This window comes from Meleagris gallopavo, chromosome 5 (genome assembly GCF_000146605.3).
Source record: "Meleagris gallopavo isolate NT-WF06-2002-E0010 breed Aviagen turkey brand Nicholas breeding stock chromosome 5, Turkey_5.1, whole genome shotgun sequence".
Lineage (NCBI taxonomy): Eukaryota > Metazoa > Chordata > Aves > Galliformes > Phasianidae > Meleagris > Meleagris gallopavo.
In genome coordinates, this window is record NC_015015.2 from 35,445,765 (window position 1) to 35,469,993 (window position 24,229).

Below are 24,229 nucleotides of genomic sequence, written 5' to 3' on the forward strand. Positions count from 1 at the left end.
TCACTAGAAGACATTTCTAATGGGCTGTTCTGTAGGGGAAAAAGAAAAGAAAATTAAGATCCAAAATTAAAATACACAGCAGTCTCTGTAGACTTTCTTCTCTTCTTGTTTTTCAAGAGCGAGTCACCACTTTTTTCTACTTCATGTTCTTTCTCTCAAAGAGGCAGCACATAAGCAGAGGAGTCAGGGTGTTAATTTTGTGACAGAAGCGTTCCTCTTTATCTGAAGTCATACTGAATGAAGGTGGGAAATGGTCATCAATCCAACACAACAGCATTTAGGGAGCGATGTGTTTGCATCAAGACCTCTAAGATGCCTGCTCGCCTGGGGCAGCTGGAGACTCCAGGTCCCACAGAAGGGCACTGTGATTGCTCCATCATTGTTATCCAGAGAGGGTTTTTAAGCAATTCAAAGTAGTATATGACTAAGAAATGTTACCTTGTTCAATAAAGTACTTTAGAATGATAGTCCAGCACTCTAGAGTGTGGAATAAACAACATATTTCTGTTATGTTATCTTATTAACAGGAGGAAGGGTGCTAATAGAGCCCTGAAACTGCATTGTTTATAATGAGATTTCTGAGATTTCTGCAAAAGTTGAATTCTTTTTAGAGGTCACATGAGGAATAGAAATCCTGGAGAAAAGGGTACATTTTGTGCTTTGCCTTGCACAAACTGAGACATGTGTTTGTTGGATGTGTACAGTGGGAACTTTCTTTCTGGATCTGTCTGACACAATAGGAGGAGCATGTGAAGACGTGTGGAATCAGAGTTTAGAAAGGTGTTTGTATTGCAACAAATAGACAAACCTATTAAGTTGCAGTGATGTGATCCAGGCCCTCAGCAGCTTCATCTGAAATGTAACCTATATATCAGCTCCAGATGCAGAAAGACTGGAATTTATGGTGCACAGAATTTAGATATTTCACAGTAAATTAATTAGGAATCAAAATTTTTGAAACTATATGCTCAAAATGTTGTGTTTTCTAACTTGTTTTGTAGATGTTAAGCCTTTCTGCCCTTTTCCTAGGAAACTGCTACATTAAAAGAAATTTAGTTGTTTGGTATGTTATTATAATCTTCTTCTGAACCAGCATTGAGCTTTAGTGCTTAATACCATTTAACACTGTATAATCATTTAAATCCACTTTAATGACTTTTGTAATATAAATGTTTTAAGTATAGTAACAATTATTTTAACAAGTGTTTCCTGATTCTAGGCATGTGTAAAGAAGATGGGGTATGTAATATGTCTGACCAGATAACTGCTTTTACAAATTATATTCATTCTTCTTTATTTAGCTGCAAAATGAAGAGAGTTCAGTGTAGTTCAAGGAAAGCATTGTGGTAAACAGACAGCTTAAATGTGAGCAGTGTAAAGAGCAGCAGCTTGCAGAAATATTGCTATAGATACTAAGACCATATCCTGGCTTGGTACGGACCACACATAATTGAATCATGTTCAATAGAAGGCCATTACAAAACAAAACTGATTTGCAATGCTAATGCAATGAAGACAGCTGTCGCTGGGAATTAAATATGATCATTCAAAGCCTGAATAAATGAGGTGCCCATTATCTTCTGGCTCTGCTGCAGCCTGCTTAAAGAACACAAATAAATGATACTGTCTCAATAACCAGCTCAGTTTTGTCTTCTAGCCATAGAAATATTAAGAAGACAGGGAAGAGGGAGGGAATACAACAACACCAACAACAAAAAGCATAGTCGATTTACAAAGGCAAGCAGAGAAGCAGTGCCCTAGGTCTCTATTTTCAACAGAATGGTATTTGTGGAAAAATGGGGAAAATAGCTCTTTAACCAAGCTAACGTGTTTTAGTTTAAAAAACGCATTCTTATTTGCAGAGAAACAGTGAAAAATAACAGGTGTCTAAAAATTACCATCAGCAATTTTTCCAAAAGAAATCAGCCAGAGAATCCAAAATGTCCAGTGGACTGGTGTGGAGTCTGTAAAGAATGTGAAAGGGAAGGTTACGGGAAATTTCCTTTCCTTTTTCCATGCAGTGCCGCGAATGCCATAAAATATTGCTATCAATTTTAATGTGAGCCATTATCTACACACGAGGAAAAAGCTAATTAAGGAGGAAGAAATTTACACTTGTTTGAAAAGGAAGTTTGTTTAATTTCATCGAGCCCAAAGCTGGAAGAAGGAAAAAGAAAGTTATCACAGACACGAAGGCTGCTTCTGTTTCAAGTCAGGATGGTACCAGTGCAGTGGGGAGGTCAGCAGATTATGTGGCAAGTAGGGCATTGGCTAGAATCTCACTGCAGAAAATAATGTGTAAAGTCTGCGCTTAAAAGGAAAAAAGAGAGAGAACAGAGCAGGTAACTTGCATAAATCATACTGCTAGGATATATGTATGTGTGAAAACATTTCCATAGAAGTGTGATATCCTTGATGGGTAATCATGAATGAAAGATCATAGAGCTGCTTTTCTCTGGTCAGACAAACTATTTCCCTATCCACTTCCCCTTTGTATAGTTTTTTGTTTTCCAAAACAGAAATAACAGGCAGAGCCTGGAAATGGTCAAAATAGACTGGGAGATGTGGGAGACACCTGACATTATAATAAATACCAGCAAATGTAAAGTCATATGCACACAAAGACAAATAAACAGGATGGATTCAGTTTGAAGATTATCTTTTTAGAAGTCAGCAACATTAGTAATGGGTAGAAAAAAAATTGTTGTGTAATTATAGACCGAAGGCTGGTTGAGGTGGAATGCTCTGTAAGTCAGCACACAAACTACAAGCAACAGTATTTGCAAGACTCATTTTATAAGAGCATCTGCACTTGAAATATTGTATATTTCCTTTAGATCCTCACAAGTACTGAATCTGTAATTTAAAAAAGAAGACAATTAATATGAGGGGGAAAATAATGGAGGAGTGTGGAATGACCAATACAACAAATCACTGCTCTGTAGAAATCAGAGGAATTGGAGACACAGATAAGAGAAGCTATACATGAAGAAGTGGAATTATTTGTATTTTGAAGGAAATAATGGACATAAGAGATACCTCCATAAAGCAACTGTGAGAGGAGTTTCAAGGACAGAACCCTTTGATATCAAAACATTTTGTAGGTTAACTCCTCTTGTGAAATTAAATAGAGCAAGGTCAAAGAAATGAGTATTTGAAATTATTATTTTAAGTTCCTTCATCTATCATTTTCTTGATAACTATATAGTTTGCAAATGCTTTAGCTGTGAGCTGCTAAATAGAAGGCCTATTGTGCCCTACTGTGAGAATGTCTTTAATGGATTCTCTATTTTCCCATTTTCACTTGGGTTTCAGTATTTTTCCTGTTTTAAAACCCAGGGAGGAAAAACATTGTATTCACTGTTTTGAAACTCTGTGAGCGCAATGCAGAACCTGTACATTTACTATCAAAGCTTTTGATTATATTGAGCTGGAGGGGTTATCACCTACCCCTTTCCTACCAGTGACTATTGCATTCCCTGTAGATTTATGCCTTTTACCACTTCAAAAATTTCAAAATACATTTTAATTGATAGGAGAGGATTTGTACGACTGTGGTTGATGGCTGTGGATTTTTTTTGATTTATTGATTTTAGTGAGTGGCAACACCACAGGTGATATACAGCCAGAGAAAGAAGCACAGCACTGCATGGTACTGAAGTGTTGTGCACTTAAGAATGGCACCTCACAGACAGTGGGAACATGCATGGCAAGGCCTTTCCAGTGCTGTCCTCTGTTGACAGTTTTCTCTTCTAGGAAGAGGGAAAGCACCTCAAGCATTACCAGATGAATGAATCATCCTGTTGCTTTGGAAAAGAGAATTCAACTTTTTTTTCCCATCTTTAGTAAAGCACTTGGTGTTTTCATGCTCTGTAATTGTAGCAATTAAAATTGACAAATCTAGAACAGTTTGTGTGTTTACCAAATGGAGGTGTGGCTCGCAAATTATCCTGCTAGCACTGTGAGAGCAAACTTCAGTACTGTTTCACAAATATACTCTTGTGCCTAATTCTTTAATTTAAGGTGATGCCATCTTAGCATAGAGAGAAATAAAGACTTATGAAATACTTTATTACAGAAAGTAGATTTAAGCTGGCCCTACAATGTATGAGAATTCAATTACTTAAGGTTCTTTATACAGGAAATGAAGTCTGATTTCACAGATTTTGGGCCTTGTGATTGGATTAAAATGGCACTAGTTCCCTCCTGTTCCCCTTATACTTAGCTGTGTTGTGGAAGAAAAGGGGTCAAAATATACATAATGACTCAGCATCTTCTATTTGAGTTGAAACCAAAGCATTTGCAAATAAAAGCCAGGGAAAGCAGGACAGAACAGAAGAAATGGGTACTGTGCTCTCTCCTGCTGGAGCACTTTTTGGGTACAAGAGGGTAGCGTTCCCTTTCCTTATACCTGGATGGATTTTAGCCCATTGCAATGAATATTCCAAAAATCAATGCAATGCAGGTGCATGTATTTCAATTCTAAAATGTTCTGAATCCTCTTGCATGGTTGTCCTGGGCCTACTTAATTTCAAATTCCCTTTGAATGCTACCGAAATCCAAGGAACAGAAAAATTTCTGTTCTTTTCCAGATGTAGATTGTAGTTAGTTTCCTGTGTTGTGGTATTTAATTGATAGGAACTTCCTTTAAAAAAAAAACAAAAAAACAACAAAAAAAAACCTAGCATAATAGCTGGATCATATTTCATTTTCTATTTCATCTAAGTACCTAGAACATTCCAGAAAGAAGAATACAGGTAATGATGGTATTGCTTCCAGGTAAGAAAGAAGTAAAATCCCATTTGGTTTGCTCTTCTTAACATAGTTAAGGAATGCAGCTTGTGTCCACCATGTTGTGCAATTCACAGACTAATCCAGCATTTATCAGAGTAAATGGTAAGTGATTGATGGAAACTAATTACAACATTTCACAAGAAATAATTGTTGTTAAATGTTGGTCTTTACTGCTTACTCTTTGTGTAGCTACGAAGAGCTCTCTTTGGTTTCACTTGATATGATGACATCACCTTCAAGTTCCCTAAGTTCCAGACTGTGCTCTGTCTTGTAGCTCTGCATTAGAGAACCAGGTGCTGGGCTGCCCTTCCATCATGATGTTTTCAATTCCAAGAGATGCACTTCAAAGTGGGCAGAACTTGATATAATCTTTGAAACTTTGGAGTTGGAGAACCATATGGATACCTACATATTCTCGTAGTTGTTGCTTTGTTTCTGCATATGTGGATGGTTGTGGCTGGACTACTTAGAATCCAGCTTCAGAAAATTGGATAGGTTTGATGTGTTTGTTCAACCATCTTTGCATAATTCTTTGCATAAGTTGTGATTTAATTCTCTTTGTTATTAAGCATAAGCTTGTATAGAAATAAGTACTGAGCAAAAGTGTTTATGTTGTGTTGATAAGGCTGGATATGCAGCTATGAAGCTGTTGCACAGCAACAATATGCATTATCTTTACAGACAACTGTAATTTTTGTATTGTATACTCAAAACATGAAAATAAACTGTAACAGAAGGTTTTCAGTAGATCTTTGTTCTCAGCCTGCATTTTTTCAGTCATTTTGTTTCTTTTTCAAATGGTCTAAACTGTATTACATTTCCTGACAAATTTAATTTAAAAAAACAACAACAACAACTTCACACTAATTAGCTAATTAGGGGCCATAAAATGTTCTTTCTGTCCCTCTCCATTTTTATTCTTGTTTATTTCTGAAGTGTGAATGGGGTGGAAAATCCATCCACTAAAAAGGGAGATGGAGATAATTGAACTCTTTTCATACAGTTCCAGGTAGAAATCAAATCCAAGACCCAGAGGTGAAAGGTGAGCTCTGTAACTACTATACCAAACTATTCTTGGTAATTATCAGCATGAGCATAATTATTAACATTTCAATTATACTCACAGCACTACATCTCTCCAAGGGGTTTAACTCCACTGATTTTTAACTTGTCTTGTTTTTTGGTAGACATCCAGTTGGAACAAAGTTGCTGGATAATATTTTTGACACAAAAGGGTAACATACTTTTCAGAATATGTGATCTATATGTTTTGTCCTCAATGACACTTGCATGCTTCCAGATTTTGATTGCTTGGTAACACTACTTGGCATAGTGAGGTGTCTATTTCAATAGATTTAAATAACTTGTTACACAAGAAAGAAATGAACAGCTCCAGACTATCCTCTCTTAAAATCTAAAGTAGAAATTACAACTTAGATGAATAATACTGCATCCTTTGATTTAAAACAAATACTTGATTTTGCTGCCTAATAACTTTTAATGTAACTGTTTTCTAAAATTTAATATGCCCAAGTATGAAGACCGATGTTTTATGAATTATAAAATATCTTATTTATTTTTAACAGTTTGTGAGTATTCAAACCTGAATTGCTTAATAAATCAAAGATTTATAAGTAGAAATCACTTGCTTCTTCTCTATTGCTTCTACATTATGGTTGAGTTCTGCCTATACGGTGTTTGCTATCTGAATAAAGTTGCCACATTATTCTGTATTTACAGGAGTGATACTTTCAGAAAATGCTTGTAAGAACAGCCTACCTGGGGAGGAACGGAGACTTCAGCTTGACTACTGATAAGGCAGCAAAAGCAACTCACCTGAGGACTTGCTGACCCTGAAGAAGAGAAATTAAATGAAAAAATGTGTAGCACTGGTAGTAGCCTATGTTCCTGCTCCACAGCATGTGGGTATGAAAGTAAATGGGTTCAACAGATGTAAAATTCTTAAATCTTCATTAAAAAAATGGCAAGCTTCTAACAGGGCTGGAAGAAAGAATAGTGCAGTGTCCTATATATTCTTTCCTATTCTTGTGCTTTTTCATGGAAATCTGCTTATGGCCAGAAAATTATGCATTAGATGAACCTTTGGACTGATACTGTACAGACACTTAAATTTTCTTCTGTAAGAACTGTTCTTTTAACAGTTATTAGTTAAGGCTGCAACATAGCCTAAAAACATCTGCATACAGTAGGAGGATGTTGGGTTATTGGCAGGATTTATGTGTAATCAGGACCCTAGAAAAAAAAGTATATTGCAAGCTTACATTTTAAATGGTGGGCATTGTACTTTGGTAGTGTACACAAAAGATGCAAGAACACGAGAATGCTACAAGACCAAACACAGAATCTATGAAATGTGTTGATTTGTTTCTTTCTAAAACAACAATAATAGAGAAACAGAAATACCATAATAGAAGTTCAGTAACACAGGAAAAAGATGCAATGGCTTTGGAGGACTCTCCTAACTCCCCCCTGGAAAAACAGGATATACATTTATGAAAAGATAAACCATAGTTAAAAGGGAAGGGTGGAAGAAAAGCACTGATTTCAGGAGCATTGTAGAGACTACAGAAACTATTTTGCACAAGTTAGTGCTGCACAAAGTTTCAAAATAAGGCTCAGAATAAGAAAACAAAGGCCAGCAGACAAATTGGACATTTACAAATATATCAGGTTATGATGATGTCATTAACAACTTGAAACAACTACAGTTAAAACCAAGCCACGTGCAATTGTGCAATGGAGTGACAAAATATCACCAGGAGAAATGTAAGCAGTATTTACAATCCCAGGTAAAATGTTCAACCTGAAATGATCTGGTATTAGCACATAAGCAAATTTATGAGTTTTATCAAATGACTTTGTACCAAAAAAAAACCAACAAAACAGAACTCAGAATTGATTCGGTACCAGGACTATCCTCCAACAATTCCTATAAAATTGCCAAAGTGTAGTTGAGGAAAAGAAATGTCTTCTGGGCACATTACACCTGGAAATACATTGAGCACTTCCACAAACTAGAAATTTCTTCCTTACAGCATACCTATTCATAACTTTAAACAAAAATGTATGGGACAATTATCTAATCTGGAAATGGCTGCTTACCTGACAGTGTTATATTGCTAGCAGGTTTGGTTAACAGTACCTTCCTAAGTCTGGGCTGGTCATGTAAGACTGATAATGAAAATTTTGGGCTGGTTCTCATTCCTAATGCAAGTAAGAGATTTTTCTGTTCATAATAAATAGCACTGGTTTGCATGCTCTCTCTCCTTCTGCATTGCCAGAGCTTGATACCACTGCAGCTGGGAATGATCACGTTCCAGACTTCAGCTGCTGCAGCTGACGACAGCCACATTCTGCATTCTCTGCCATCTCTGCTGTGAGAGCAACAGTTACAGCAAACCTGCAGGTTTGTGACTGCATGTGTATTTGTAGAACAGTTTTCTTTTTCAGACGCTCTTCTTTTTTAAATGGGAGATAATTTTTAAAAAATGGAAGATGAGACTAACCCAGAATATGCTGCTTTACCTCATGATGCAAATATAGGTGCTAAAGGAAGACTGCAGATGAAATGCAGCCCCTTTTGTGTCTTCCTAGCAAACGGGTGATATAGGTTCAAACCTAGCATGACAAATCCAGAACAGTTGCTACAAGAACATCTCCAAAGAATTAAGAGATTCTTCTATTGAGCTATAAATGCATTTTGTGGAAGCTGAAAAATCTTTGTAACAACTGAAGATAGTAAAGGCCAGAGATCAATTCAGTGCTTATCAGTGCAGTTAAAAAACTGAGCGGTCCCCAAGGCTTGGCCAACCAGCACTGTCTTTTCTCAAATAAAACTCTCCTAGTGTTAACTAGAGTCTCAATGAGCTCAAGTTCATTAGTACAAGATAGCTGAAATCACACCTTCCTGGCTTCACTACCACTTCAGCAAACCAGGTGAGCATTTTTTTTAAACACTAAGATGTAATTTGTAACAATAATTGCAGAAATAAATGAAAAGAAGGTCATGTGTGAGTAATAGTGAAAGATTAGAAAGTCTAAGAGAGTGAGCTTAGAATATTTTATACAGACAAGTAAACATTAGCTTATGCAAGGATGTTGTGTCTGCCAGAAATAAGGGTAAACTCCCAGAGCTGTTCCTAGTCACTGTAACATAAGATTGGACTACAGAACAGAGTAGTGCTACCTTTGTTCACATAAGCTTGAAGAAGATATGCACCAAGCTTCTCTGAAATAGCTTTATTAGAAAATACTGCAGCTGAAGAAGGGGTTATGTACCACAAGTCTATTGTCCCTTGTCATGTCTAAGTCTTTTGCCTGGTGAACAACATGCTGCTTTGGGCAGGAGATCAAGGTGTTGGTGAAGCTGTGCAGTGTTAGATATGTATTCTGCTCCTGGCAGGATTGTGTTCATGTCTGGTTTCTAAAATGCTGTGTTTTGTCTCAGATTGGAAGTTGTGATAGTGGAAACTTAAATTCAGTGTCTGCAGTTACTGAGGGCAAATATTCTGTGGAAATGTGTTCAGTCACAACTCACTAGATATGGTCAAAGGGAAGCTCTTGAAAAAGAGCTGTTTTAAGAAACACAACTGAATAGAATGGAAGAAGCTGGAGAAGAGTTGTTATGTCGCCTTCAAATTGAGAGCAGGATTTTAAATTTTATTAAAGGATAAGAGGAAGGCACAGGGGGAAGGCTATTTTAACTGCTTCAATTTGGGCAGCATGTAGAGGGGGGAGCTGAGAGTAAGATGTGCTAGAAGGGAAGATTCGGTATTAGTTCAGAGGAAAATAGTGAGTTAAGCATGTAATGATAACAGTGGTCCCATTTTCTTTTTACAGAGAATGGAAATAGATAAAGTATGAATAAGGTCAGCCTTGAATGCATTGCCTTGAGTAAGTGCCTCATGAAAATGAGGAATCTGACCCTAGGTAAAAGCAGTGTGATTGAAGTACAGATGCTTTTATAGCATGCAAAATACAAAATCACCAAATCCTCCATATGTGCATAGGCATGTACATGTGTGCATGCATAGTGGGGATGTGCACTGTCATAACTTGTTACCAAGCAAAAATTGTTAACCAATTAGTTCATACAATAGTAACCTCCTATATCAATGACAGATTCTACAGATTTAATTTAGACAGCAAGCTCTGCCTGACACTGATGAACAGTAAAAGCCGCTGTCAGCAAAGTAACTCGGACTCCTTGGCTCTTATGCCCCTGTTGTGTTTGACTTTGGAACTCAGTTCAGAAAGTATTTTCATCTGCATCTTTGAAATTAGGACTGTACAATTTATTTAATCCATTTTTCTACAAACCCATTTTTACTTCTGGAACAGTTTGGCTTTTTTCCTCTAATGGTTGCAAGTGTGAGGGTTGTGTTTTACATATGATGCAGAGCTACATCGTTACAATCCATTGTAGCCAGCAAAAAGAGTTCCAGGGAGCACTTTGAACCCTGAAAACCCAAATTACTTTTCCTAACAGGCTTCAAGCTCTTTCCAATGGTCTGTCAAAACAAAGGAAAACTGGAAAAATAAAGGAAGGAGAGAGGGAGGTGGGGAGCATGGACATATATAATGTAAGATTGTAGAACTCCCTTGTTTTAAGTCAAACACTATTTTTTATTTTTAAGCATATGATAGTCTTGTGTTATGACAGCCTGAGCATCAGGCAAACTTCAGTTTTTTCAGTGACTTTTGCACTGTTGGTGAGCTTTGCTGTAGTTTGTTCAAGGATGCCATGAAACATCTGCCTATCTGCCTGTTGCATATAGAGGTATTTGGAGATCACAGCTTTATCCATTGTCATTGATAGGAGGTGCTGAAATTTACAGGATTTGCTCTTAATCGCGGAACTGTAAAAAGAGTTGCTAAAATTCATTTATTCATTTATAATTACAGAAGAACATATAGCTAAATTCAATACATAGTAGTTATCTACATTTTTTTTTTTAGTTTCAACATTTTCTTTTCCTGTAGAAATAGGTATTTAAATAATATAGGCTTTAAAATCAGCAGCAAATGGACCAGAGTGTATGTGTATAGAAACTCTCTAATATAAATTAGTGCTTTTTAAAAATCACTGTAAATTCTGTTTTCTGTAATTATAACAAGCCCTAGAGTTTTACCCATGTAATAGTAATTATTTTTACTGTCTTCACCATTATTTTCCTTTTGATTTATTTAACTACATCTAACTTGAGCAAACAATGTTAAGTGGGGAAACAGATGTGGTTAAATAGTCTGTAATTATGCCTTTAGTCATCTGTTGCCATCACAAGGCTCCTCCTGCTACTATGACCAGAAAAAGTGACCTAACTGATTTCACCAGCAGCCTTGCCAGTGTCTGATGCAGAATAGATGGCCTTATTAAGCAATCAGAAAAATAAATAAATAAATAAATAAAAATCAACCATTGCAGTGGAATAGTAATCAGCAGTGTTTATACTATCCCCACAATGCACAATCAGAATCATGAATTCTGCTAATTGGGTACCTTCTGCATCCAGAGGTACCTTCAGTAGGAAACAAAAGGGATTTGAAAATTAGTGTTTTTAGCAATTAGCTTCTGTCTGAAGGCTTAGCCCAGTTCGTGGAAGCCATGATTTAAACAGAGATTATTATAGTAACTCTGGTATTTAAATGTCCTCTGTCATTATTCAGCATCAAATTTAGCATAGCAAGACTAATTTGGATTTACTCTTTAAAATATGATTGTTCTGAATTTTCCTAATCCTTAACTGCAAACCATATATTTTATGCTTTTTTTAATATTTCCCACATCAGTTATTTTCTGTTAAAGATTATGAGCTTGTTTCAGACTAACTGTAGAGGTGATTAAATGTGTTTGCTATTGAATTGCTGAGATTGAACAAATAGCATGTTGAGAGAGTTGGACTATTATTTTTCACAGAATGATCCACGCTCTATTGGCATATTGAGGAATTCCACGCTTTGTAAAAATGTAAGGACTTCAAGTTTATTGTTTATAAACACGGCTACAAATTCACACCAGTGAGTTGTGATATATGAAAGTTGAAGAAGAGAAATTTAGGCACGCATTTTTCTGAGTAAACTGCTAGTGTATTTACAGATGGGCCTCAGTCAAAGCTCAGTGCATTATATTAAATTGGTTATAAAAAGCCTTTAGTCTTTTCTTTCCTTTGAATCTTCAGAATTTCTGATGTAATAATCTGATAGACAAATCTCTGCGCTTCACTTCTTACCATTACAGACTCCTTGCTGTTGGTGCAACAGTATTACAATTTGAGAAACCTCTTCACCTTTTCTGTTAAAGCATCAGCTTCATGTTCCTGCTTTGCTAAATCTCTCCATGTGGTTACAGAATGTCTGTGACAATAGCATACAAGAAAAGCTTAGAATCCAGGAAAAAAAATGAAGAAGAAATAGGAAAAGGGAAATAAAATATCTTTAAGTCAGCCCTCAGTTTTAGCTCTGCTCTTTAAAGGTTATGCTGAACAACGGAAATGTATTATCTGCAATTTATTAATAAGTTCCCATCCTCATTAGTTAACTGCTATTTAATCTGTATGTGATTAACTATGTGACCTTAAAAAGATTGTTATTACTACAAAATATTACATTATGAAACCATTAAGTTATAGGAAAATATTGGTACTTTGAAGACAATCAGAATGATAAGTGTGATAGTTTTTAGAGATACTGTACCAACACTTCCTCTGACTGATTGCATTACATATTGATATTAGCAATATCAGTATGTAGCGCAATCAGTCAGTGGAAAATGAGTGAAATGTGAACTAATGAGAGCTAATTGTTTCATATAATAGCAAGGACAGAGAATTCTTTCAGTTAAATTAGTCTGAGTTGAAACAACTATCAGTGTAATAATGTTGATAATATCAACCAAATTAGATGTAATGAAATAAATGCTATGCTAAAGATCAAGGATACCCATTGGCTCTGACTCCCACCTGGTGCTACCTAGTGAGAGAGCCTTATGACTTAGGGCTCAGTTTGCTCAAATTTCTGCCTACAGCACATGCATTTCTGTTTCCAGGAAACAGAAGAAATTTTGAATTCTTGTAATTCGAATATGGCAAACGGAGGAAGCCTTCTGAGAGAGTGAGGCAATGAACAACACATAGTACAGACGTACCACTAAAGACTATTGCTATCTCTGGCACACTTGTTAGTGACAGTGGGTGATGTGATAGGTGGGAAATGCAGGCTTGAGCAATCCTTGCAAATCTGCCCAGGTATCAAGGGTTTTTTTTCTTTTTTCCCCCTTAGAAATTACTGCATTTAAACATATGTCTGACATAATCGGTAATGGTCTTATAGTCTGTAACACTGTTTTCCCTTTTCCTGCTAAGTCCCGTTCCTTCTGGCTGATGTTTGGCAAGGCTTTCCAAGTCATATATTCACAACCAGATCCCAGACCCTTAACTCACAATGGGGACTAGATGGGGATGGTTGTGTTTTCAGAAAAGGTGAGCCCACAGCAGGTCCCACTGAGGGCATGGAAAGCATGAAGGTTTCAGCCCTGGTATTTCAGAGTCCAAATGGAATTTTTCTATCCTTCTCAAAGAAAACACAAGTGTGTTATAATTGAGTTCTCAGTGATACATCTTCTGAGTAAAATTAATCATTTGTTATATAGGATCAAAGGAAGAAAAAGCTAGAAATAACAGCACCCAGGAGGAAGCTTGAGTTAGAGAAGGTTGACACACAGTTCATCAGCAGCACTGAAACCACATAATCAGCCACTAATTGAACAGTTTATTATTTAGAAAACATTTGACATCCTTCCACCTTACAGGCTTCAGTGAATGCTGAGAAATGTAGACACTCAAAAAGCACATGTACTGACATAAGTAGTAAAGATAAAATGATTTTTTAAATAATTATAAATATGTTTAGAGATATGGTTTTAACTCAGCCAAAAAAACAAACTAAAAATCTTACATTTGTGTATGAATGGGAAAAAAATCTGCAGAAGCACTAGCGGTGGAATCAAACAGGGTAGAACAGCCAGCTTGAAGGCTGAATAGATGATGGATAGACTGGCAAGGCCACAAAGACACTAGCCCATCTGAAAAAGCACCTGGAAACTCTGGTATGACATCAACATGAGTCATGAATGAATATGCAGATGTACTTACCAAAGGTATAATGAGTAGTGATTAAATAAATTTATTAGCTAATTCTCTTAATACATGAGGATAAGTGAAATATTTAATATGGAGCCTTAGATGTGATTACCAACGGTTATTTTCAGAGGACCTTCCAGCTCCTTTTTGTTTCTTCTACTTTTCATTTAGCAAGGCTATTATCTCACCTATTTTTGAGTTCCCATAATTTCATCCCCTCATCTGTTAATGGACTTTCTTTCTCTTTAGTATTTACTTCCCTATCTATAAAAGCTTTTTTAATCCTCCCAAGCTCCTTTTATTCTTTCTGGGCTTGATTGTAATGCTACACCCTGCCCTGGCTAAGTAGCTCTGTTGGCCCAGGAGCAGCCTGGAGAATTAAGCAGGACTTGATGTTCTGGTCTCCTTCTGTGCTCTGCTTCAGAAGACAAGGCTGGGCTGTGGCTGCGTGACTTCCAGTCTAACCAGTAACCCTGGCTGACAAACTAAAGAGAAAAGCATTTTGCAGGTACTGTGACTTCTTGCCCCGCTGACCTGCTTGCAGATGGTGAGTCCTGCTCTTCGTGCCGAAACTTTTGCTGCACAAGAGAGCAGTGTGCAGCAGGTTATGTAATACTTTGCTCTTCCTGTTAGTCTCAGCTTTAGCTTCTTAATTTCTTATAGCCTTCAGTTAAATGAGGAGGTCTTATTGCTATGCTGGCTAGCGGCTCAGGAGCACTGTCAAAATGCTGTAATCGGGCAGTCTGGATGTGTGCACAGCATCATGCACTGATGCACCATCAGTGGAGATGGGACAGTTCAGCCTTCTGATTTTTGGCTCCTCGTATCAGCTTCCTCTAGCTCACTCTGGTTATTTTCAGACAGTTTTCTAAGGAAATGGTTCTTATATTATTTTACCACGTGTGTTTGCATACACTTCTGTCCATTTTCCCTTTAGTTATTTCCTTTCTGCCTTTTTCTCCTTTCTCCTTGCCTCTCCTCTATGATATTTAGCTTATTTTCCCAAGCCAATCACACAGGAATAATGGTGCTAGGGAAATAGATGGTGAAATAAGGAAAAGAAATCCCATGAACATCATCTCTGAAGGAAAAAAAATGCAACCTGTGCTCAGTCTCCATTAGGCATGAGAGATCTCAGTGCTTGGTGAAGTTTTACCTCTCATTATGTTTTCTGGAGTCTAACTGGGGAAAACTTCTGGGGGAAGAATTCCCATTGCTGAACCACTCACTCATAAATGTCCAGTGAGTAAGCTCATGCTTAATGTTGATGCAACTCAGTCAGAAGAGTGGCACAAAAGACATTTGGCTTCATTAGTTTAGCCTCACTGAATTACATAACACTTGTTTTACATCTCCTTATGATATTAGATATTTGAGCAAGGCTTCAAAAATCCAGTATTAGGTTTCAAATTTTCCTGCTTAGTCTCTCAGAGGAACTATCTGCAGTACATACCTTAATTCAAACTATGTGCTGTGTTTTTGTTTTTTTTTTCTTTTTCTTTTGAGGGTGCCTTTGCTATCTTCAATATGGTTGTTTTCAAGAAATCAGACACTCTTTGATTTCTGTCTCACTGTCTTCCTTTCAATACCTCCCTAATATTGTTTCTTCATTTTTCTCTAAGAATTAACAGTTTCATTTTATGAGCAATAGAAGTTTGTAACTTGATTTCCTCTCTAATATATGTGCGACTCTATTTGTTATCTTGCAGAGAGATTCTCAGGAATTCTCCAGGTCAGGTTTTCTCCATAGTGGATTTTACAGGCTTGAGAAATAATTATTTTTCCTTGACTGTTTGTGCTTTGTAGTCGGTTCTCTAGGCTGGCTTCATGTGCATCACCATGGTTTCTCTGCAGGGCAGGAGAGCTGCCACGTGTGGCCACACTGTTTCACTAAAAACCTGAAGCACTGTTCATACAGCTGAATAGAACTTTGAGGGGAGATCAGTGGGAGCAGATAATTTGTAGAAGAAAAGAGGAGAAAGTAGTCAGATATTTTCTCTAAGGTTAGTACCAATCAAAATATTGGTAAGAAAATGTGCCAGAATACTGGAGTAATATATGAAGATGTAGATAAATATCCTAGCTCATGTTTCATTGGTGATTTCTACATTTTTGCCCTTAGGTTTCTGTCACTGACAGTCCTGAATCATCCTGTGAAGTAAACAGTAGTTATGACATCTGAAGATGATAAATTTAAGGAACCAAAAATATGCTGTTTTCCACAATTAACTGCTTTCAGGTAACCTTCAGATTTGGCTGTTGTTATGTTTTATAATGTATATTGTGGCTCTCTTATTTTTTTTTTTTTTTCTTCCTTTTGCTTTTGTATTGCTTTAAAAAGACAACAGAACATGCTGTGAGTTAATGTTTCACTTGTAAAAGGTTATGGATTAAGCTCAGTTGGTTTCTCAGGCTGACACAGGGTTCATGATTAAAAGAATGAAAACAAACATGAATTGAAAATGTCACTAACCTTTATTGGGCCCTGAAAATCCCTGAGCCTGCATGACAGGAGGCTTTCCTGTTTTCAACAGGATAAAGAAGATTGAAACAAAACAGCATGGATCTTGGCTATTTGCATCTCTTAATGAATGCTCTTCACGTTTGGGTCCCTTTATCAATCTCCCAGTTTTCAAGGGTTTAGCTGTGAAAGTGCGGATGGTATCACATACTCTTATGAACCATGGAGTAGACATCTGTCTAGGAGGCTTTTTCCTCTGAATTATGCTCAGTGTAAAGGACCAAGTCTTAAGCTTAATTTATGACTGCATGGATAAGGTAGCCAGTTATCCAGTCTGAGTGATAGGCCAAATAAAACCATCTTTAAATAATGTCACCATTTTTTTTTAATTTGAAAAATTGTGGTTAATTTCAATATCAGAATATGTTTTGAATGTCAGAACAGTTTAATGAAAAAAAAAAAGCTTTCTTTTTTTTTTTTTTTTTTTTAGGAAAAATTGTCAGTTCTTCCTGACAGTAGAAGAAATCCTGTTTAAGCCAAGGCAGGAGAAACTTGAAGCAGACTTGGACAGCCTGGAGAGGAAACCAAAAATGCCCCTGGGCTGGGAAGCTTTGCTCTGTTAAGAGCACAGGTTCTGGCCCTGTGTCTTAGACCTACATATTGAAAGAGTATATTGCATGGTGTGCCTGCACTTCCTCTGCACTTATTCTTCCTATGCCTTAGGGAAGAATTACATGCAGCACTTGGCCTTGGAGACTCAAATATTCCCTGCTTACTCATTATCTTACATTGCTCAGCTGATTTTTCCCGGTCAAATTACTGAACACACAAAAGAATTATCAAATGTTTTTAGTCTAGGCAGTGAAGAAACAAAGCTTGTGTTTTCCTTCATTTTAAAATTTTGAACTGCACGTTTTAGTTACAGCTGTGTCACTGCTTCACTGATTTCATAGGTAACCTGAGAGAACGCTTTATGGAGGAAGAACACCAGGGGATCCTGTGACCAAATGTATTTCCTTCTCCTGATCTATAAATGTCTGGCAGATATAGAATTTTTGCCTCACAAAATCAAATTTACTTTTTTTTTCTGTGAAGTGAGGCAATACAGACCCATGCTTAGTACATAATTATTTAATATATCCCACTATTTCATGGTGCAACTCTGACCTGTAACTGAGATTTAATGAAGTGCTTTGGCAGAGAATTAATATTAGAAGAAACACAAACCTGCAACTGTTAAGTCTCACTTCATCCAATTATAGCTTGTTCTTAAGTTACATAATCTATTTTACAGGTTTTAGTGTAGGAAAAGAGTAATCTCTCACAGCATTTTAATGAGGACCAGTTTTTATCTCAAGCTATTTTAGTCCTTTGCAAATATTGAGGAATGTTATATCTGATAAAATTTACTTAGGTATCTTAATGATATAGAACTCTAAACCACTGTTTCAAAATTGGCCATGTCTCTAAATGTGCATGGACATGTGACTCTCATTTTATTGAAAGAGACAAACCATATCAATGAACTGAAAATTAAATAGATGGCTATTAGGTGCTCTAATCCTAGAAAGCTCCTTGTCTTCTGTTGATATAAGAAGCTCTGTAAGAAGTAAAATTGAAGTCACACTTCCAGTGCACACTAAGTGATGAGACAGTAGGAAACACTGCACACAGAGATAACCAAATTTCCAATGGGAAGAAATGCCGAGAAGTACTGGGAGTGTGAGCACAACTCTCTGTTTGCAGTTGAGTATCTTGCCTTGTCCCTTCCTGACGTTTTTCTCTTTCACCTCTCCAAAGTCTCTTTGGAGGGAGAGAGAGAGAGAGAGAGAGAGGTTCTTCTCTGCAAATCTATAATTGCACATGAAGTGTGAGGCATGCTTCTTATGTAATGACAGTTTTAACAGCCTGCAGTTTGATAGTGAAGTTACCCACATGAAGAGCAAGTTCAAGGGAAATTGCATCCCGAGGAAATACTTCTAATACTGCTAGTGACTGGGATGAGTAGAGAATGGACAGCTTCTCTTCTCAACTGTGATTTGACTAAGATCAGATATGCTTGGTGTATATTTCACAGGTCGGCTCTTGAAGATCAGGCTTTCGGCCTTGTCTGGGAAGATCAGCCAGCTGAAGTGTGGGAATGATACCACACTGCTAAGTGCTTTCAGGACCCCAAAATTTTGGCTCATTCCTAGTGCAGAAACTTAGTCTCCCAGGAGATTTGACCTGTGGAAAGCTGAGGAATCTTTTTGGATCCTTAGAGTGATATTAAGATGCCTTCATTCTCCTCTTGAATTTAACATATGGAGGGAAATTTTTAACAATACACAGTGCATTGAAATGAATTTGAGCACGTCATTTTGATTTGTCAAATGTGCATGGGCAATTCACTTTATTTTAGTACTATTTGTCTGAGACGCATGGGAATTTTCAGCAGAAAACCAGTTAGAATGAGACTAGGACTCAAATGCCCTTATCTATCTATCATCTCTCCATCAGTCTGTGTGTTTAGATACTGAATACGTTTGTGGAATTAGCCCAATGGGCAAAGGCACCAAAGGCATTTATTTGCCTCTAAAAATATTTCTTACAGCAAGATGCAGAGAAGAAAAAGTAAGTGCTGTTCTTCTTATTTTGTCTCAAGCTATAGTACTTAAATCCTCATGTTATTTCTCTGGAAAAAATAAAAATGAAAAGATCCACATTGAGAGCATATGGAGCAATGTAACATCATGTAGGTTAATTTGCTAAGCTCTTGAGAGCTGTTTCATGTAATATATGGTGCTATGTGATGTCTTGGCTTACTCCGGGCTGTGTGAGAGTTGAGCATGAATTCAGGCATAACTTAGTGACTGTCATTTTCAGTTCTGAAAATACATGGACACACCTGATTTATAATAAAAGCGAGGAGCTAGTGACACTTGCCGTAAGGAAATTACTATTCAGTTTGGTGCCAGTTCCTGTTAAACTCTTCCAATGTACTTTTGTCTTGGCTTGAGTTCTTCTGACTGCTCAAGCAGAAAGGTTTCTTGCAGCAGAGAACTGAGCCAACTGTTTAGAGGGTGTTTTTTTCCCCTAATAAAACTTTACTGCACTTTTATGTGAATTTAGTGTTTGTGAAAGGCCCTGCTCTGATGGCATGGGCAACAGAGACCCTAAGTTCATGCACAGCCCGCAGACAATGCAAGCAGGACTGGTTCTGCCCTGCCACGTGTATTCTTCATCACAGCCCAAATGTGATTACTGAGACAGGTAAAACCTTGATTCAGTCTCTGATGATCTTCCATCATTTTCTTTTCATCTGACACCATCACAAGGCTGCAGTCTGATTTCAGCCCATTATGCACGTGAAGGCCATAGACTGAGAGTCACAATAAGCAATATACCAAGTGACAGGACACCTACCCCAGCTGGTACCAAGTGCAAAGATATGATATTTGACGTGCTCCTTGCATTAGCTGGACAATCTGACCTCTGAAAATACAGAAAGAGTTTATTAAGCAGCCCAGTGCTGGGAGCAATGCCCAGGAGGGAAATACAGATGCTGCCACCACACAGGGCTCTGCAGGGAAGGAGGCTCAAGCATCTTGAGCTGTCGTAGTTCTACCTAAGACAGTAGGTGGGTAGTTCAGCAAAGAAACTGTACCTCTAAGTAGCACAGCTTTGAGCACCAAGGCCACATTTTACAGGTATCTTGTTTAAGCATTGAAATCTATAAAATTATGGCCGAGTTTCTTGGGCTATAAGGAAATTAAGAAGATGCATTTTGCCATTTTTTGCTTTAATCAGTATTCTCTTTGAGTGATACTGAAAGTACACGAATAATGGTCTGTGAAACAGTTAAGGTAATTGATGCTTTCACTGAGGCTTTAAAACATAGAAGGAACTAAACAAGAATGGAAAATGTGCTTCTCAGTCTGGTAGGTGCATTTTCTGGAGGTGGTAAGAATACTTTCTAAATAAAAAAAAATTATATATTATATAATGTTATATAATATAGCATCTTATTATTTGGGTCTTTCTGAGAGAGTAATATCAAGACATAACTGGTTCTCTTGGAGAACTGTCTAATTGTGATCTGAGATAGTTTTGTTTTATCTCCCCAGTGATTCACCTCTGAGGGGTTAAAGAATCATTTAAATCTATTAAGCTTCCATTAATCTGAGGCTGAATTCAGTACAGATGACAGTGTTTTGAGTTAAGTGCTACAACTGAAAGATAAAAAAATCTCACCTCAAAATGTACTTTCTGAGCCTGCTATTTCAAGTAAAATGTAATTGAATGTTTTCTTAATTTTTCCTTACTGTTTGTGCTTCTTAACGGCCTTCTGGGATCTATTATTGTTATGCTTAATTTTACGTATTAAGAAATGGGATAGAGAAGGGTTTGACAGATATAATGGGATATGCCTCACTCACCTGTCCACCTACAAAGCATAGTTACTCTATGGCGCTGCAAACTCTGCTTCTTTCCAAGCTGCAGCTTGGCCCTGAGAAGCTTATCTCATTGCATTTCACTTCATGATTCCCTACGAATGCCTTGTACATGAAGTTCCTGTATGTTTTTTCATTTAGGGAGAACTGCTGGGAAAGTTAATATGTTAATATGTTTCAAGTAATTCTGTACATGAATCACAGCAGGTTTATTGCAGATTGTTGTGTGATGGTATCTTGGATTCCTGACAAAACAACCTACTTAGGATCTGAACCTGCATATGCGCCAAGTGCACAGAGGCTGGTTGTATTTAGTTTAACAACACTAATTTAATTAAACTGGCTTATTATCTGGCTTTTAATTTGCAACCTGAGTTTAATGAGACCTTTTCTCTTGTTTTATCTTCCTCTTCCTCTTTTCTCTCTTCTCCCCTCCTTTCTCCTTTCTCTTTCTCTTTCTCTTTCTCTTCTCTTCATCCACTTCCTCTCTGTTTCTCTCCCTGAGAGCTTGGGCAGTATCAGAAGACTATGGTTTGAAAGATGAGCATGTGTAGGTAACAATCCTTTGGAGTTGTGCAGAGCTATTAATGGTCTCTGGTATACACCACCCTTGGAACACTATCACTGAGATAATGGAGAACTTCCATGAATCTGGGCCACTCAAAAATAGGGCGGATCTCGGGTGGTAACTAAAGGCTCATTGTACTTTACTCAGCATAGAGGAAACTGCTTAGGAGTTTTCTAACTGGCAAAAGCTGTATGAACTGCTTACCCCCCAAATTAGAGCCTGAAATGCCTTTAAGTGCCTCCACAGACTCATTTTGTCCCTCTGTGCAGCACAAGTGTGGGGCAGCACATGTGCGATGCTGCCTCCTGCCCAGGAGCAGGGCCATCTGATGCAAAGCAAGGCAGCAAACTGCACACAGGAAGGCCCTTGCCTGCTGCCACAGCTGCTCCTGCTGCTAATTGATGCTGTGTATCTGTGGCATCATCCCAGCAACTATTTTAGTTGGTTTCCAGCTGTGAAGGTTTTTGTCTCACAGCTAGTGGTATCTTTGCAGCTGGTAGAGCAAGGTAAAAATAAACACAACTAATTCAGCAGAGCAAAGAGAGGGAATGTTCACAGAAATTAAAAAACAATTTTATCCAAAGTCATTTGGGAGAGATATCTGTGTCTGTGAGGAGAAAGGATGATTTGCATTGAAAAGAGTTGGTCACTTGCCTGTGACTTCCAAGGAAAGGGAAATATTTCTGTGTGAATGTTGACTTTATGAAATGTGCTAAATGCTGAAATTTTCCACACATCAAACTCTGGTGATATTATTGACAGCTCCTCTACAATGTTCCACACATATATGTATGGAACATATATGTTCAAATATGTACTGCACAGGAGGCGTTCTGAAGAATTACTTCACTTATGATTTTTAACAAACTCCCCACTTGTTTTCAAGCAGCAGTTAAGTAACTACTGCTAGTTAGAGGGCTTGTTTTTCCTACCTTAGCTTGGGTATTTTTCTTTCATAAAAAGTTTAAAAAAACCCTGTACTACCAAGCTCATGTCTCCTGTTTCTCCATAACTCCTCCAATAATACCCATGTTAACCCTTAAACCTCCAGCAGCACTAAAAGTGGCTCTGCAGGTTCTAGGTTGCACCACCCCGTTTTGGTATTTGCATTTATCTTAAATCCTTGTCGTTTCTCATAGTATTTTGAAAAATGTAGGACATGTACTTGATAATGCTTAAGACTATCTTAGGACATTCAGTATCTTAGGAAACTTTATGTTCTCAGAAGGAAAATTTTGCCTACAACATAGAAAAATGTATTTTTATTTTTATTTGTTCTTTCCTTTGCTTTCATGTTTTGAAATATTTATTTTTACTGTTTTACCTTAGAGTTTTGGACACAACAGCATGACTTGTACATCACAAACCCAGATGCACAATGCCTACACTCTAGCTTGGAAATGTTCTGCTCATTTCAAATTTGCAATACATTACTTTCTACCTGAACTTAGGAAACTGACATTCAGAAGTCAGTCACATTACCTAGAATGCAAATATATGCTACTTATAGTGGCAATGCATGAACTAACAGAAAGTTAAAATAAATTTAACTTTACTTACTTTTATCAAATTGGCTTGCTCAACTATTCTGTTTACAGTATCATCAAGTGTTTATTTAATACATTCTTATCTGTTCTGTTTTATAATGAAAAATTGGTACCTAGGAACATAGGAACATAAACATTGCAACATTAAGTAATTTCATAGAACTATATTTAGATAATCAACAACTATAGACTCCCCACTTAATCTTTTTTTTTCAGCATATTTATTTATTGACTCCCTCCAAAAGAAAAAAAAAAAGTATAATTTACATAGCTTCTTAAATTTTGAATTCCCTTCAACACTAGTTCTAAATCCTGTATGTGATGGGACTGAAACCCACCTGTTCTTGCAGAATAGCTTGAACACCAGCTGGCCAAAACCTGACGGAGGACTTGCGTCATGGCAGTCTCTGCCCACAAACCTGAAATTGCTGTACTGGAATGAATGCTATTTAGAGAGAGATCTCTTCATTGCTTAAACACTATTCTTAATCCATTCTTTCTCATAAAAGTCACTTAAGATAATTTCCATTGGATGTCCTTCCTTAAGGGGTCAGTGACTCAAGGAGAAATAACTTTGAGAGTTGGGAGATGAAAAACTTTCTGGAATAAACAAGTTTTTCTCTTTTCTCAGAGCATCCCGTTCCTTTTATCAAGCCACCTAGGTAGATTCTTGAATCCACCTCCTGGAAAGGAGGCATAAACCTGCTGCCTGAGCTGTCTTAAGAGCTTGATCAAGCAGTGAGGTAAGTGCCTTTTACTACATGGAAACTACAAGGTCAGAAGGGGAAAAAGTACTGAGAAGATGGTGATTATGAGCATTAATCATAATAATATCGAGTTCTTGTGTAGCACTTTTCATCAGGAGATTTTAAAGCACTGTACAAAAGAGACGAGACTCATTATCTCCATATTTTAGATCTAAAATGTGACCTCTGCTACCTTAAGGCTGTTTTTCACGGGTAAAAAAGGCTTCTGGAATCAACAGTTCTTTTTTTCTGTTAAATTTCTAATCATCACAATGAAGATTTTTGAAATCTACTTGTTTTAGTATTCTCTGTAATGGAATTTTAATTGTTTTACTTACAGCCCAGGATATCGTGAATGAATAAATGTGATTTTTATCAGCACATTGACATCAGCTGATTGAACTGGCATGTTAGCATTCTCAGGGTATATTCTGACAATTATTTTAACACATCCTATTATGTTGAGAAATGGTAACTGATTATATTGGTGTTGCAATGCACAATGAAATAGATCAGTGTAAA

At 37.1% G+C, this 24,229-nt stretch overlaps 1 long non-coding RNA gene across 4 annotated transcripts in view; it reads left to right on the top strand.

Annotated features, from left to right (window-relative positions):
* Nucleotides 1-24,229, top strand: part of LOC104911187 — a 63,176-nt gene that overhangs the window by 28,537 nt on the left and 10,410 nt on the right. For all 4 annotated transcript variants that reach the window (XR_004159943.1, XR_004159941.1, XR_004159944.1 and 1 more), the window contains 5 exons: nt 6,535-6,720; nt 8,097-8,221; nt 15,807-15,955; nt 16,075-16,191; nt 16,904-23,704. This is a non-coding gene — a long non-coding RNA (uncharacterized LOC104911187). The remainder of the gene's footprint in view (nt 1-6,534; nt 6,721-8,096; nt 8,222-15,806; nt 15,956-16,074; nt 16,192-16,903; nt 23,705-24,229) is intronic.